A 17,364-nucleotide genomic window follows, 5' to 3' on the forward strand; every position below is an offset into this window, starting at 1 on the left:
GAACAACAGAATCACCCACGCAGGGAGGTGGACATTTCTGTTTAGGAAATTAACATTGTCAGCAAAAGAAACAAAAAAAATATATAAAACGAGCAAAATTTAACAATCTGGTTTTCTGAGATTGATAGCTCGGATCAGGGGCCTGCCATGGCAGGGAGTATCAAGAGAGAATATGCTTGCTATAAAGAGAGACGAGAAGAGAGTAGAAAGCAGTAAAAAAGAGAAGAAAGAAAGAGAGTGTGAGCCCTAGCAGGGGGAAGGGGATTAGACCCCACAGACTCAGGGCAGACCTAGACTCATTTTTTTTATGATCTGAAATGTAAATCTGGATATCAATGGCATCCCTTTGTGAAAAAATAGGATCCTGCAAGATTTGGTGAGATACTACATGGTGGTTATCCTATTTTGGGCAAATCATTATGTTAAACTGATGTACCATAATTTTCCTGTTATTAGAGTCTAAAACAATTTGTATGTTTATGCACATGTCATGTAACCCAGCACATTTGTACAACTACGATACCACCACTACCATTAGCTATTTTTTCCCCTAGGGCAAGGTCAGACACTCTCAGGAGTCAGATAGTCAGTGTGGGGGTGCCTACGGACATTTGTCAAACTAGATCAGGGGACTACCTGTTTATCAGTTCTTGTCCATTAACCAAGAAATCTTGGGGAAAAAAAACAACTGGCACCTAAAGGTGAGGAGTAGGAAGCAGCATGCTCCAACATTATCAAGAAGTGTCAGAATGTTGCTCAATCTGAGTGGTCTGGCATTTGGGAACTGTAGGACATTGAATGCTACTGCAGGTATGTACAGACACCAGTAGGTAAAAGAACATCATACCTGGCAGCAGGATTTTTTTTTTTTTACTTTAAAGTGTATCTATAGCCAAGCAGTGCCTCAATACCTAAAGATAATGTGAAGATAAAATATTGCATGAATGTAAATATAACAATTGAAACTGCTGTACAGTTATATACTCAACATTAAGCAGAGCAACAATGTGCCAGTCTCTAAAACAATCCTTTATGAAGTTCCCAGCAATACGAGAGCTAACTCACCTCTTCAGCAGTCTGTGTATTCTGCCTTCTCTCCATTGCAGCACTGCAGCCTTCATATGACTCTTCACCATTCAACACTTCCAAGAGTACCAGGTGCCCATGTCCCCACTCAAGGTGCTGTTGCTCTATTGTCCAGCCTCTACATCATTGCTGTGCCCAGAGTGGGCACCACAGCACACAGCTTGGGACATGGGAAATGTCCAAGAGTCTTACACAAGCTGCAGTGCTGGAATGGATAGAAAGTAGGAGACAAGAGAGTCCAGAGAAATTGGTAAAACAGCTCTTGTATTACAGGGAACCTCAGATAGGATTTTTTTAAAGATTGGCGGGGGCCAATATATAGTAAATATATGAGTTCAATAAAAAATGGCAAATATGCTGCCACCTGTCAATTCCATTTACATAGCACTTTATGTTTTTCTAAAACCCACCAGTAACATAGTTTTATTGCCTGTTTATGCATCCAGTAGACTATTTTGTACTACCTTTAACAATGTGACAACAGTGTTCATTTTGCAGTGAAAACACAGTAGCAGTAGTAGGTAGTAACAGGATAGGGCATTTAGTTTTAAATGGACTTTAAGTAAGTGGCAATAATTGTTTACCAGAATTTCGTGGGGTTGTTTTACTAAAGTAATATAGCCTGTGCATTTTACAAGTGCAGTAGCTCCAGAACTTTGTAAATAAGGGGAAGTTCTGTTGACTTCCATCTTCCAATCATGTGCAAGCAAAAATGCTGGTTTTTTTGTACTTTTCTTGCATGTTATAGGATATTCTTTGCAAAGTGAAGCTTCACCTCATTCACTAAGCTCTGGAGTAACTGCACTTGAACAGTGCACAGTCTATTTGCCTTTAGTAAATCAACAGTTTCTATAAAATATGCAATAACAATAAAACAGCAATTTTTTCAGAGACTAACATAAAACAAAAGCTAAATAATTTAAGTATACATCTTATAGGACTGTAGGGAAGTCTTTGGGAATTTTGTAGGCTGGTATTTGCAGTGCCCAAGCAACAGCATGACTACACCGGTATTGTGCTGTTGTCTTGGATTCATTTGAGAGTTTTTTTCTCTACCAAAAGATTCCACTTGGCTTGTGCAATTTTCGTTAGCTGCACCTAGTTGAAGGCTCTACAAGGCATCTCTCCCTCACCATGGTGCAGCATTTTGACAGTGTGCCTCATGTGTATTCAGGTACTTTGGAGGTTATTTAGTAAAACTGGAGAGTGCAAAATCTGGTTCAAATATGCATGGAAACCAATCAGCTTCCAGGTTTTATTGCCAAAGCTTAATTGAACAAGCTAAAGTTAGAAGCTGATTGGCTACCATGCACGGCTGCCCCAGAAGCTGAGTGCACCAGTTATGGTAAATCTCCCCCTTTGCTTCTTCAGAATGCCACTTTCAATTAGCACCCAGACCTGTTAGTCTAGTTAGTATCTGGACCTGGTATTCGAGTCCTATCTTTGTCTCCTTACTTTGTAGTCAGCTATACTTCTGTGTTGTTTTTTGTTGCCCTGTGTTTCCTCTTTTTGTACTTATCTAACTGCTGAAATAGTGTATTTTTACAGGAGGTTTCTGTGCTGGCACTGTTTATACATGTACTGTTACTATTATGCTGTGCACTCTATATTCACTTGTCACAATAAATTTTTAGTTTTTTTTGTCTTGTGGTGATCTTGTTCATTTATCAAATTAATGTACTACATTTTTACTAAACATAAGAGATAAATATGTATTGTGTTATGCCTTATGCACTGCTGCTGTGTCTGAGCCAATGAGGAGGGAGAAACCCAGAAGAGCTGCTGCTCTCATGCACATCGCTGGTTTGGGCTTGGGTTCAGGTAAGTATTGGGGGGGCTGAGGGGGCAGCTGCACACAGAAGGTTTTTTACCTTCATGCATAGAATGTATGAAGATAATCCTTCAGCCTTTAGAACCACTTTAACCGACCACCCGACCGCAATGTACTGAGGCAGGGCGGCAGCTACAGGCAAAGCGACGTACCCGTACATCGCTCTGGCTGTACTAACACAAGGGGGCACTGCATGTCCGAGCGGGTGCACAGCGCTCTCCCATGATGACTGCTGTGTCTGGCGGACACAGCGGAATAAAGATCCTGAGGAATGGGACCCAGTGATCATGTGATCGCTATGCGATCACATAATCACAATGTAAGCAAAGCTGTTATGAATCAGTCTCATTCATAACAGATCTGCTTCTCTTCCTAGTGAGCTGTGATTGGCCCACAGCTGTCACATGATACATGGGGCCAATCACAGCACCCTGCGCCATGTGACCAGATCCAGCCAATCACAGACCACTATCTTGAGCTGTCAAAAACTTAACTCATTGATGACAGTTCATGACAGCAAGCTTTGCATTTCAGGAGAAATGATCTTTATTTCTTCTGCAAAGCAAAGTGTAAAAACAAAAAAATCCCTGATCACCCCCCCCCCACACACACACACACACACACACATACAGTAGTATAATGTTACTATGGTAACATTGTACTATTCTAATAAAAGTATAAAAAAAAAATGTTAAAAGCAATTAAAATAAAAAATACCATATTGAGCAGGAGGTCTTTTGTTGCTTCCTATTTTGGGGCGTGAATGCGCCTGCGCCCCCCCCCCCCCGGTCGGTCCAGGGAGAGAAGTGAGAACATGGCACCGAGTAAAAGCACTGCATTTTACACACACACACGTTCGATTAGCACATTTAACCCTTTGATCGGCCCTATTAACCCTTTGATCATTGTATTCCTGCCACTAGCGACATCAGTTAGCATGAGGGTCAGTTACTGTCCTTCCCAGCCAGGGTCAGCTATCGTTAGATTGCACGCACACTATCACACTTACGCTTTAGGTTGCTGATCACCGCCATTACTAGTATAGTATTTGTACGGATCAATAAAATGATCATGAACAGAACTACAGAACTATACTAGTGCCTCCTTTGTATAGTTATAGTGTCCCCAAAACCCAGTGTTAGCAGGATCAGTCCCGTTCCCTGATAGCACTAGTGTTTAGCCGCTCCGCTGTTTTTCCCAGAAGATTTGTACCAATTGATTGTGGTCCAAGGCAACTTCTACGCACAACAATACATCATCGCCCACCCAAATTCAGCTCTTGCCAGACAATTCGCATGGAAACCTACCACGGTTCTGAATGTAAAACTTTTTTGGGCCTAACCCTCAACATGGGCATTACAAAAAAGAATAAATTGCAATCGTATTGGTCCACAGACCCGATTCATCAAATGCCCATGTTCTCTGCTGTTACATATATGCCCAACATGGACCAGCAATGTACTGGTACATCGCTGGACTTTGAGTGGTTATAGCGAGATGATGCCTGCAACTACAGGCATCATCCTGATATAGATTTTTTCAGCTGGTGGTCAGCTTTCATTTAAAAGCAATCCTAGTGGCCAATTAGCTGCTGAATTGTTTTTACGAGCAGCGGAAAGGGACCCCCCCCCCCTGCTGCTGCCTTCCACAGTTTTCTCGGGCTCTCCTGTCCCACAGGGGAATCCAAGAATGCTACCGGCAGTTCCACTGGCTGACTATAGAGCTGATTAGAGACCAGAATGACTTCAATCATCTCTATAGTTTAAGAAATCGGAATCTATGAGCATTTCATCACTTCAGTTTCTCAGGATATAAACAGCGCATTTGTAAATTGGGAAAGCATCTGATCACACTGATCTTGATGAGATCAGATAATGTAAGCGGTTACACCATGCATGTGAGGTATCGCCGCGAACGTCAGATCGAGGGCAGTAATTCTCGCACTAGACCTCCTCTGTAAATATAAATTGGTGACCAGTAAGGGCTTTTAAAGTGTCACCTATCGATAAGAAAAATGTATGTACTTTGTTGCCATTGCACCAGCATGCGCAATTTTAAAGCATGTCATGTTTGGTATCTATTTACTCGGCGTAACATTACCTTTTATAATTTATCAAACAATTGAACAATACAGTGTGTTTTTGTGCATTAAAAGTCTAAAAAGTGTATTTTTCCCAAATGATTTCCGTTTGAAAAATCGCTACGCAAATAATGTGTCATGTAAAAAATTTCAACACCGACCATTTATTTTCTAGGTCCTCTGCTTTAAAAAAATATATAATGTTTGGGGGTTCAAAGTAATTTTCTAGCAAACAAACAGTTTATTCATATAAATAAAAAGTGTCAGAAAAGGCTTGGTGTTCAAGAGTGGCTGATGTGGTGATAAGCTTCTACTGATGGCCCTAAAATGCCAGGATAGTAGAAGCAACCCCTCCAAATGACCCCTTTTTGGAAAGTAGACACTCCAAGGTATTTCAATAATGGTGCACTGCTAGATTCTATTAAAAATATGATCCTAAAATCTGATAAAAGGGGACTAGTAAAAGTACATAAATGAGCAATAAACAAATGAAAACAGTTCAAAGGTGACTTCAGTGCTCTTAAGGTGCTTGTTTCCCTGGTGGGCCAGTGCTTGTGCAATAGTTGTGGAAGAGTTGTCACTCACCAGACGCGCAATTTAAATGCGCCCGTAAACATATATCCAGATGTCCTCAGGATAAGCCAGGTGATGGGATAACTTCCCTTTGAAGGGTAGGATGGTACATCAAAGGATCCTGGGGCTTTAATGGTGATCCAAGACAGCCAGAGCTCCCCTTAAGGTGCTGCTCCCTGGTTATGCAGGAGATTCCCTCTCTGAGTACTGGGATGGATCTTTGTCTTTAGCAGGGCGTCTGAAATGTAATACTCCCCCAGGGAGTTAAGACAAGGACATGCCCATAGTGTAGTAAGGTAAGTATAGATTTATTCAGGGGTAAAGATAAAACCGATGCATCAGAAGTAACATATGATAAGATTAAATGTCAGGACTAACCATCCACAATCAAAGAGGGTCACTGGAGCTCCACGATGCTCCGGCGGTGTGACATCACGGCGTAATTGGCTCCTCCTTACGCATTTCGTGAATCCAGGGAGCAGCACCCACTCAACCCTTAAGGGGAGCTCTGGGTGTCTTGGATCACCTTTAAAGCCCCAGGATCCTTTGATGTACCATCCTACCCTTCAGAGGGAAGTTACCCCATCACCTGGCTTATCCTGAGGACATCTGGATATATGTTTACAGGCGCATTTAAATTTTGCATCTGGTGAGTGCGCAATTCTTCCACAACTATTGCACAAGCACCGGCCCACCAGGGAAACAGGCACCTTAAGAGCACTGAAGTCACCTTTGAACTGTTTATCATTTGTTTATTGATCATTTTTGTACTTTTACTAGTCCCCTTTTATCAGGTTTTTATGATCATATTTTTAATAGTATCTAGCGTTGCACCATTATTGAACTGTTTTATTGAGGTTTTATCTTGGTTACCTTTGTGCATAGCTGCTTCCCCCTTTTTTAGTGCGCTCACATACTCCTACCTTTTACTCCAAGGTATTTGCTCAGAGGCATGGTGAGTATTTTGAAGAAGTCATTTGTTGCCACGTGTTTTTGGAAAAAGAAGAAAGAAAGCAAAAATTTATTTTTTCTTCTCTTTTTTTCTTTTTCAAAACCCTGCGACAAAAATGATATCTGTAAAATACTCACCATGCCTTTTATCAAATTCCTTGGGGTGTCTACTTTCCAAAAGAAGAGATGGGACTGGAGGAGGAGGAGGAGGAAGACATGGGATGCAGGAAATGGGATTGGAGGAGGAAGAGGACAAGGGATGAGGGAGATGGAACTGGGGTAGGACATGGGATGGAGGAGATGAGACTGGAGGAGGAGAACGTGGGAAGAGGGAGATGAGACTGGAGGAGGAGGAGGAGGATGTGGGATGGGGAAGGAGGAGGACATGGGATGGAGGAGATGGGACTGGAGAAGGAGGCAGAGGAGGGCATGGGATGGAGGAGGTGGGATTGGAGGAGGAGGACATGGGATGAAGGAGATAGGACTGGAGGAGGAAAAGGACATGGAATGGAGGAGATGGGACTGGAGGAGGAGGAGGCCTATATAAGGCAAAATGTTAAAATAGCAGCTTACTATGGGTGTGCTCAGCAGGGCTCAGCACTCATGAGGGACCCGGGAAGATGAAGAACAGGGTATAACGTGTTTATTATTTTCAAAAACTTACATTTACAATCACTTTAAAGTGGTAGTAAACACAACTTTTATACTTTCCTCCATTAAAGTCATTATTAATCAATGTATGTGGTGTTGTTTTTAAAGTGTTTCTATCCTCAAATCAAAGATGTCAACGTTGCATGTGCATTGTTACCGTGATTCACGGCGTGCTCTGTAGCGGTTTGTCCTTTCCATAGTGTGCCCACCTCATCCCTTCTCATTGCAATCCTGCAAGAGTACATCCCCATTCATAACCTTAAACCATAACCATAACCTCGTCTGACGGCAATAGCGTGGTGACGTACTTCCGGCGTGACGCCATCTTGGTGCACCTTTTTGATCATGCTGTACACCCAGCGCATTGAAACCATCTACATACAGGCTGTTGTTATGTAAGTGTATATATCTCCTTTTTCTTGGCTTATTGCTGCCCATTTGCCATTAAAAGCAGTAATAAACTATGAGGATTGTGTTTCTTTCCTCATTTATGAGCATATGAGCGTTTTTGACATCGGAGGAGAGTGCTTTCCGTCTGCCCACTGGTCCGGCTGAATATTGTCCATGTTCATGTGATGACTGTCCATGCCATTCTATCTAAGGAGTTACTGAATTGAAGGATCCAGAGGTGATCTACATTATGCTTTATGGCCCTGTGGGGTCATAGAGTGGAGGTGAGAGGCCATTGCAGCCAGACTGCCTGGGATCACGTTTGGAGTGTGCTGTGATTCACCTGCACTTCTTAGAAATATGAACTCTGGACACTTTATTCTGCACTAAATCACTGCCATTTGTCTATTAAGGGTTACAGTTCCTTCCATATCCCTTTGTGGATTTGGGTCATTGGTTTTTTATATTTTATTTTTTATTTTGTTTATATATAGTATATTACGTATGGATTAATACTTTTTATCTCTAGCGCTGCATCACTTTTACATGTACTAAAGGGGTATAATTCTGTTCATGATCAATTTATTGATCTGTACAGACACTATACTAGCAATGACAGTGATTAGCAACCTATAGCGTGAGTGCTAAAGTGTGTGGGCAATTTAACATTAGCTGGTCCTGGCTGGGAGGGACAATAACTGACCCTGACACTATCTGAGGGTATCTGATGTCGCTAGTGGCAGTAATACAGTGATCAGTGAAAACTAATGTACACTGGCACTGTGCTAATGGCACTGGCTGGGTGACTGGGGTGATCAAAGGGTTAATAAGGGCAATTGAAGGGTTAAATGTACCTATCTAGGGTGTGTGTGTGCGCAAAGTGTGCTGCTTTTACTTACCGTAATATTTTCTCTTCTCTTCCTGGACTGAAAAGGGTCCAGGAAGAGAAGAACCAGCTAGATCCTGTGCCTGTATTTAAAGATACAGGCACAAGACTGCTTGTTTATTTATTGCAGGAGATCAGCAGGGTTCCGGGTGCTCCTGTAAAAAATGACAGTGGGGGAACATGCGCATGTACGTGGACACCCAGAAATATTGGTCAATGTATGGGTATGCCCAGGCCCAGACTGGCCATAGGGCACACTGGGCACTTCCCTGGTGGGCTGGGGCTGCAGGGCTGCATGTCATAATAGGAGCGACCTGTTCATAACTGGGCCGCACAGTGGGAGGTAAGTAGAAACCACAGTCCTGACAGAACAACTAACACAATTTATATGGCCGCAGCTTACCTCCTGCTATGCGGCAAAGCCAACAGCAGCAAACTAGGAGATGCAGAAGATACGGGAGATACGGCTCTAGTGACACACAAGAAGCACCTGCTGGGATGACCACTGGAGATACAGTACTACTGAAGGGACAGCAGAGGACTCTTTCCTTTATAACACCTGCTGACACACCATGGCAGCTGCATGGGGCAAAAAAGGGCCATCACACACTGGGAGGAAAGTGAGTGCACTGAACCATACACTGATCCAGTGTTACAGCCAAACAGTCCCGCTCTGTTGTGGCAGTGCGGAGGATGGATTGAGCTGTCTCTTTGCTGGATTGGGCTGTCTCTTTACTGGATTGGGCTATCTCTTTGCTAAATGGGGATGTCTCTTTGATATATTTGGCTGTCTGTTTGTAGGATTGGGCTGTCTTTTTTCTACATGGGGATGTATCTTTGCTGTATGGGGATGTCTTTTTGCTGGATTGGGAATAATCTTTGCTGGATTCGGATGTGCAAGATTGGGCTGTCTCTTTATTGAACATATGGGGATGTATTTTTGCTGGATTGGGCCATCTCTTTGCTGAATATATGGGGAAGACTCTTTGCTGAATATATGGGGATGTCTCTTTGCTGTTCTTTGGCCAAAATATACTGTAATTTGTTAAATCTTGAAAGCACTAATGACTTGGAATAGTTTTCATTTTCATATATTAAGTTGTAAGAGTTTATAAATAAAAGTGGGTTCACTGAAGGACTCTGAAGGAGTGGGATGGCCAGTGGGTGAAATAAGTGGAATGGCCAGCGGGCCCTGGGGAATGTTGATGGTCAGGGCCAGGGGGGCCCAGGCCTAAAGCTGTGTAAAGGGCCCCAAAATTTCTGATGGCTGACCTGTGTGTCTTCTCTCTCAGATCTCCTTGGATCTCCTAGAGATCTGTATGGAGAGTGGCAGTCTTTTTATAGTAACATGCAAGTAATCACCCGCTTGTTATTATGATCCAGATCTGCAGCTCCTCCTGCCACTACTCTGCTAATACGATGACATTGTCAGCAGAAAGGGAGACCCTGGAGAGGACACAAGGGCTGATTTATGCCTCTGCCCTTCCGAAGGTAGATCTGTGCAGGGGAGGCAGAGAGTAAAAGGGGGCACTGTGGTTAGAGAGATAAGGGGGGATGACTGCAAGGGGCACTGTAATGGGGGCTGTGATTGCTAGGAGCACTGGGCTGTAAAGGGGCACTGTAATCAATGCCGTGCCTGTCATGTTTCACTTGACTGTCATATTGACTGTCATATGCCTTTAAGTGTTTCTATATTTTGTTTCTGCTCCTCCCTTTCCTTTGGTTTAGTTAATGCTGTGTAGATAGCCATCCCCCTTTCCCAGAGATGCATTGTAGCTCTAGCGTCATGTCATGAAGTAGATCACATTATGATCTTTTGACCTATCGAATGTTCATTGTTGTAAGATTCTCTCAGTTTATGGAATAAACTTCACAAGCTCTACAAGATGTCTTATCAATTGAGTCACTGACTGTGGTATCCAGCTGAGGTTGAAGTTATCGCTATCTCATCACAGCTGTAAGTTACAGAGATCACACTATCAATGCTTAGATTGGAGAGACAGAACAGTCAAAAGATCAGTGAAATGCTTCATACGATCCTTGCAAATCAAAGGATCAGTGAAATGTCTTCATAAGAATCCTTGCTAGCTGGAATGCACAGTGAGATGTTACATGGATACTGGATATAACAGCTATAGAGAGTGCAGCCACCTCTACACAAGTCTGTACATGTCTCCAAGTATATCCCAGCATAACACTCATCAGTGTCAGGACAAATTATTGATGTGAATGTTTTACAACTGCAAGTTTATACACTGCATCTGTATACATTACCACAAGGATTGTCTGTGAACTGATAAGAAAGAAAAAGAAAATCTTTCTGCAATCATTGCCTAGAAAACCTGAGCTCAGCCACAGAAAAAGTGATACATTTCTCTGTAAACTTTCTATCAATCCCTCTCCTTGCTAACATGATGTCTGGGGAAACCAATACACAACCACAATCAGAGCTTCATCCAGAGCAGGATTTAGATAAAAGAGAAAAACACTTAAATCTTAATGCTGACATAGAAGAATTGCTGTCTAATATTAATGACTTAAGGTCTAATAATGTTAAATGCATGCCTGCTCTCTCTCAACAATCTCATGAGCCAATACAACTAGGGGGTGCTATCCAGCAATTGAATGCTGCTTATGAGATTTATCAAAGACTGTGTGTTAAATATATTGCTCTGTTAAAGCGGTACAACACTCAAAGGCCATTGGAAGAATTAATGAGTTTTGAGGAGCTCAGTCTTGAAAGAGACAATTTAGTGGTGCGAACAAAGACAAAGGCAGAAGTGAGAATAACACAGCTCCATGAATCCAGGTCTTATCACTCTACTAGACGTTCCTCAAGATCTTCCAAATCCATACAATCAAGGTCTTCTACACTCAGTCAACAACTAATAAAAGCCTGTGCTGATGCTGAAGCTTCTAAAATTTAGGCAGCTTTCACCCAATATGAAGCAGAAATGGAGGCTCAGGCCGCACATCAGAAAGCAGAGATAGAAGCTGAAGCCACACATCAAAAGGCAGAAATTGAAGTTTTGGAAAAACAATCTGAGCATGCCACAGCCATGGCAAGGTTAAGGGTTTTAGTACAAGCCGCTAGTGAAAACGAAAGACACAACAGTTCCAGACACTCAGTTGTATCTTATGTCTCAGATTCTTCACACATCTCTCCAGAACGTCAACTCCCTGTCACAGCAGCCAAACTACTCCATAAAAGTCTCTTCTCTACACCTACTGTATGCTCCAATACATCAGACTGCAACATCTCAGCTAGCCGCAGATACTGGTGTGTATTTAATAGACCGTCCATCATACTTTGGCACCAACAGAGTACCTCCTAGCAAATGCACTACTCTACAAACCAACATGCCAATGGACTCTAAGCCAGCTCCATCATTGAATGCCTTAACAGCGACATATGTTCCCAAATCACTCCACATAAGTCCACCAACCCTCACAACCAACTCTGTTCCACCTGCAGTCATGCACCCAAACATGGACATGTCACAGTTTGCTAAATACATGCTCCACAGAGAGCTTGTTAAGACAGGCCTCACTAAGTTTGATCACAAGCCTGAGAATTACAGAGGCTGGAAATCCATTTTTAAGGCCACAATGAGTGACCTAGGCATCAATGCCACAGAGGAATTAGATATACTCATCAGGTGGCTAGGTCCCCAGTCTACTGAATGCATCAAGAGACTCAAAGCAGTTCATATTGACAACCCTGCTGCAGGCCTTAATGCTGCTTGGGGCAGACTTGAACATACATTTGGCAGCCCAGAGGCCATTGAAGATGCCTTATTCAAAAGGTTGCAAAGCTTCCTAAGGATTTCTGCTAGAGACAGACAATCTAAAGTTTCAAGAACTCAGCGATGTTCTATTAGAGCTTCAACTTGCTAAGGCTGACATCAACTTACCTGGTCTCAGTTACCTTGACACCTCTCATGGCATCAAATCTATTGTTCTCAAGCTACCATATGGAATTCAAGAAATATGGGCAGCGCTTGGATCAAAGTATAAGGAAGAACATAGAGTTGCCTTTCCTCCTTTTTCCTACTTCTCCGAGTTCATCAAAAGAATTGCAGACACTAAGAATGACCCAAGTTTCTCATATGGGGACTGTAACCCTCTCTGTACACTCTCTCCAAGACCTACGAACACTTGTATGTCGCACAGAGACCGTAGAGGTCCAGTGTTAGTGAAAAGGACTAATGTTCTACCTGCGCCTGCTACAGTTCTTGAAAACACTCATCAAAACAAGAGAATCGAGGACCCAAATCGCCAGTGTCCAATACATAACAAACCACATCAACTTAAGAAATGTATCAGCTTCAGAAAGAAAACCCTCCAAGAACATAATGAACTTTTGAAGAAATTTGGGGTTTGCTACAAATGCTCTGCCTACACAGAACACTTTTCAAAGGACTGTAAAGTGATCATCAAATGTATAGAGTGTGACAGTGATGACCATGTGCAAGATCTTCATCAATATTCGCACAACTCTGCTACGCTCACAAACAATCTTCCTGAGGCAAAGCAAGGCGGGGAGCGCCCAGATCAAGCAGCATCTACCACCCCGGTGTTCTCTACATGTACAGAGGTCTGTGGAGAAGGATTCTGCAACAAATCCTGTGCAAAGATATGCTTGGTCCATGTATACCCCAAAGGTCAACCTGAAAAGGCCATACGACTGTATACTATTCTGGATGATCAGAGTAACAGATCTCTTGCAAGAACACAGTTTTTTGAACTGTTGAACATAACTGGAGATGCTCTGCCTTATACTCCAAGCACTTGTTCCGGCACTACAGAAGTCTTAGGTAGGAGAGCCAGTGGTCTTGTAGTTGCTCCTCTGAATGACAATGTGGAAATATCTTTGCCCACTATCACTGAGTGCAACCAGATTCCAAGCATCAAAGAGGAGATCGCTACTCCTGAAGCTGCTTTTCACCATTCTCACTTAAAGCACATAGCCAACCAAATACCAGCCCTCAATAAAAGTGCCGATATCCTGCTGTTACTTGGTCGAGACATCCTAAGGGTGCACAAAGTTCGTCATCAAATTAACGGTCCACACAATGCACCATATGCTCAGCATCTGGATCTAGGATGGGTCATCATAGGCAATGTCTGCCTAGACAAGGACAGGAGGTCCTACTCAGTCTCTTCCTTTAAAACACATTTCCTGTCAAATGGACGAACAACTTGTTCTGCACAACGACCACATAAATATATAGTGAAAGAAAGACTGTTTGAAAAAGGTGCACAACAGCACATCATACAAGACAATAAGAAAGCTCTTAAACTCTGGGATGACAACATCGGCAACACAGTGTTCGGGGGTAACCACTAAAGACAATGAGTTGGCAGCTACCATAGAAGACAAAGAATTCTTGAAAACCATGAGTAAAGAGTTCTACCAAGATGATTCCAACAGTTGGGTAGCACCTCTACCATTTTGTACCCAAAGAAAGAGACTACCAAACAACAGGGTACACACAGAATCACGGTTTGTTTCTTTAAATCACAGTTTGAACCAGAAGCCTGAGATGAAAAAGCACTTTGTTGACTTTATGCAGAAGGTGTTTGAGAGAGATCATGCTGAGCCTGCACCTCCTCTTATGGAAGGAGAAGAATGTTGGTATCTACCGTGCTTTGGTGTCTACCATCCTCGCAAGCCTGACCAGATTAGGGTGGTCTTTGACTCAAGTGCTCATCATTAAGGCATCTCCCTCAATGACAGTCTTCTCACTGGGCCTAATCTGAATGACAATCCCATAGGAGTTTTACTTCGCTTCAGACAAGAGCCAATTTGTAAGGGACCGCCTGGCGACACCACTAGCACTCCACTAATCAGGCGTCCCCAGCGCACGGAGTCTAAGTCCCAGAGTACTTGTTCACCAGAGCCCCTGATGGTGGGGATGGACTTGGAGTACCCCGGGACCAGGTCGTGCTTACTGAGGACACCCGTCAGTGGTAGGGGTGGTCGCCAGGGGCTCCCACGGGAGAGAGCCTGATATGAGGAGGTCTGGGAACCCCGCTGGGAGGAATGGATGGATGGATGGATGGTGGAGCAAGTGCAGAGTCAGGCAAGCCGGGTCGGTAACGGGGAGGACAGCACGGTACAAGGCAGCGGGCAGAGAATAGTCGGGTCACACGCCAGGTCAACAACAGTAGGTCAGATCCAATAGGGGACATACAGAAGAGAGGTCAGGCAAAGCAAGGGTCTGGGCAGGAGAATTCAGCAGTGGTCAGGTACAATCCGGGTCAGCAACTTACAGGTACAGGTACAGGTTCAGATTCAGGATACAGGATACAGGGCAAGGACAAGACCAGAAGGCACTGAATGACAGCTCAGGGCCATTTAAATATCGCGCCCTGCGCTGCCATTGGTGCCCAGCGGGCGAACTCACGCGCCGCGGCCGGCCCGGACCTAGAGCCCGCGTCCCTGCACAGGGCGGCATACTGCGCCTGCGCCGGGACCATCGCGGCGGGGATCGAGGGGATCCCTGACATTGCCCCCCCCCCTACGGGCAACCTCCGGATGCCCACCCGATCTCTCCACCACGGGTGGTCACGAAGAAACCGCCGGACAAGTCTGGGTGCATGGACATTATGGGCTGGTTCCCAAGAATTGTCCTCGGGGCCATAGCCCTTCCATTTTATAAGAAATTGGGTCTGGCCCCCCCTTCTTCGGCACTTCAGGATCGTTTCCACCTCATATTCTTCTTGTCCCTCCACCGTTATGGCCTCCGGAGGTCTGGATTCTCGTTCTGGGAAGGCATCCGGGATCACAGGTTTAAGTAAGGACACGTGGAAAACAGGATGAATTTTGAATGTTTCAGGGAGGGTAAGTTCATATGTTACCTCGTTGATCATTCGCTTCACACAAAAAGGCCCCACGAATTTAGGTCCCAATTTCTTTGAGGGACAAAGCATTCTCAAGTTGGTTGTTGCCAACCATACCTTATCCCCAGGGTTCAGCACCAGATTCCCTCTTCGTTTCTTGTTATATGCATTCTTGTTATCCTCCTGGGCCCGAGCGATGGCTTCCTGTAGCACTTTGTTGTTCGAGGAGAAGAAGTTTACTGCGTCTTGCGTTGCCGGAACTGGGCATTCAGAGACCAAATCAGGAAGAAAGACAGGGTGAAATCTGTAGTTAGAGAAGAACGGAGATTGCCCTGTCGCTGAATGGCTTGCGTTGTTATATGCAAATTCCGCTAAAGGTAACAGTGGTAACCAATTATCCTGAAGGAAGGATGTGTAGCAACGCAAGTATTGTTCTAGGGTCTGGTTGGTCCTCTCGGTCTGTCCGTTGGTCTGAGGGTGGAAAGCAGAGGAGAGGGACAACTCGATATCCAGGGCCTTGCACAGGGCCCTCCAAAATCTAGATGTAAATTGGACCCCACGATCCGAGACAATGTCTTCCGGGATTCCATGTAATCTTACGATTTCCTGGATGAATATTCGCGCAGTCTCGGATGCAGACGGAGTCTTCCTTAATGGTACAAAGTGAGCCATTTTCGATAATCGATCGATGACCACGAAGATCGCGGTTTGTTCTTGGGATGGTGGGAGCTCGACTATAAAGTCCATTGCGATCCCTTGCCACGGTCGTTCAGGAATCGGCAAGGGACGCAGCAGTCCCCAAGCCTTGTTCCTCGATGGCTTGTTTTTCTGGCAGATGGTACAGGATCTTACATAGAGTTTACAATCCTTGGCCATACTTGGCCACCAAAAAGAGCGTTGGAGAAGCTCCAGGGTCTTGGCTGGGCCAAAGTGTCCCGCCATCGGGTGGTCATGGCAATGTCCCAGGACAAGGGTCCGGACCTCTTCAGGGACCATGACCAACCCATCCTTCCATAGGAGTCCCCCCTTGTTCTGGAGGGACACACCAACTGGGACTGACGCGGCCGTGGATGCCTCCAATAGCTTGGACCGAAGGTCCGTCTGGAGCGCCAAGAAATTTCCTGCAGACAGAATCGTATCAGGTACCGGATCTTCCTTGGAGTCTTCAAACATGCGAGATAGTGCATCAGGTTTCGTATTTTTAGATCCAGGCCTATACGTGATGTGAAAAATGAACCTGGAGAAGAACAATGCCCATCTTGCCTGCCGTGGGCGTAAGCGTTTGGCGGTCCTCAGGTACTCGAGATTCTTGTGATCTGTGAAGATCAAGATGGGGTGTGAGGCACCTTCTAGCAGGTACCTCCATTCTTCGAGAGCTGTTTTGATGGCCAACAACTCTCGATCGCCGATATCGTAATTCTTTTCTGCTGGGGTAAGTTTCCTTGAGAAGAACGCTACAGGATGGAGCAATTCTTTGGTGCCCTTTCGCTGGGACAGGATGGACCCCACCGCATTCTCTGAAGCGTCTACTTCCAAGATGTATGGCAGGGCAGCGTCCGGGTGGCCCAGAATGGGTGCCGAGGTGAAGAGCTTCTTCAAGGCCTCAAAGGCTTCCTGAGCCTCCGGCGTCCATCTGAACCGGGTTCCAAGCTTGGTCAACTGAGTTATGGGGGAGACCAGACCCGAGAAGTTCTTAATGAACTTCCGGTAGAAATTCGCAAAACCGATAAACCGCTGGACGCCTTTTTTGTCCGCGGGTACCGGCCACTCCAAAATCGCCGAGACTTTCTGAGGGTCCATTGCGACCCCCGCGGTGGAGATAATCAACCCCAGGAACGTAATGCTAGGTTGCTCAAAGCAACACTTATCTGCCTTGGCGTATAACCCATGCTGACGTAACCGCCCCAACACCCTCGCCACATGTATCCTGTGATCCTTCAGGGAGGGTGAGAAAATCAGTATATCGTCCAGGTAAACGATAACGAAAATGTCCAGGTAATCCCTAAAAATATCGTTTACAAAATGCTGAAATGTGGCTGGTGCATTGCACAGACCAAATGGCATGACCAG

Source organism: Staurois parvus, unplaced genomic scaffold (genome assembly GCF_062004578.1).
Source record: "Staurois parvus isolate SC_StPar_1 unplaced genomic scaffold, SC_StPar_1.0 ptg000415l, whole genome shotgun sequence".
NCBI lineage: Eukaryota > Metazoa > Chordata > Amphibia > Anura > Ranidae > Staurois > Staurois parvus.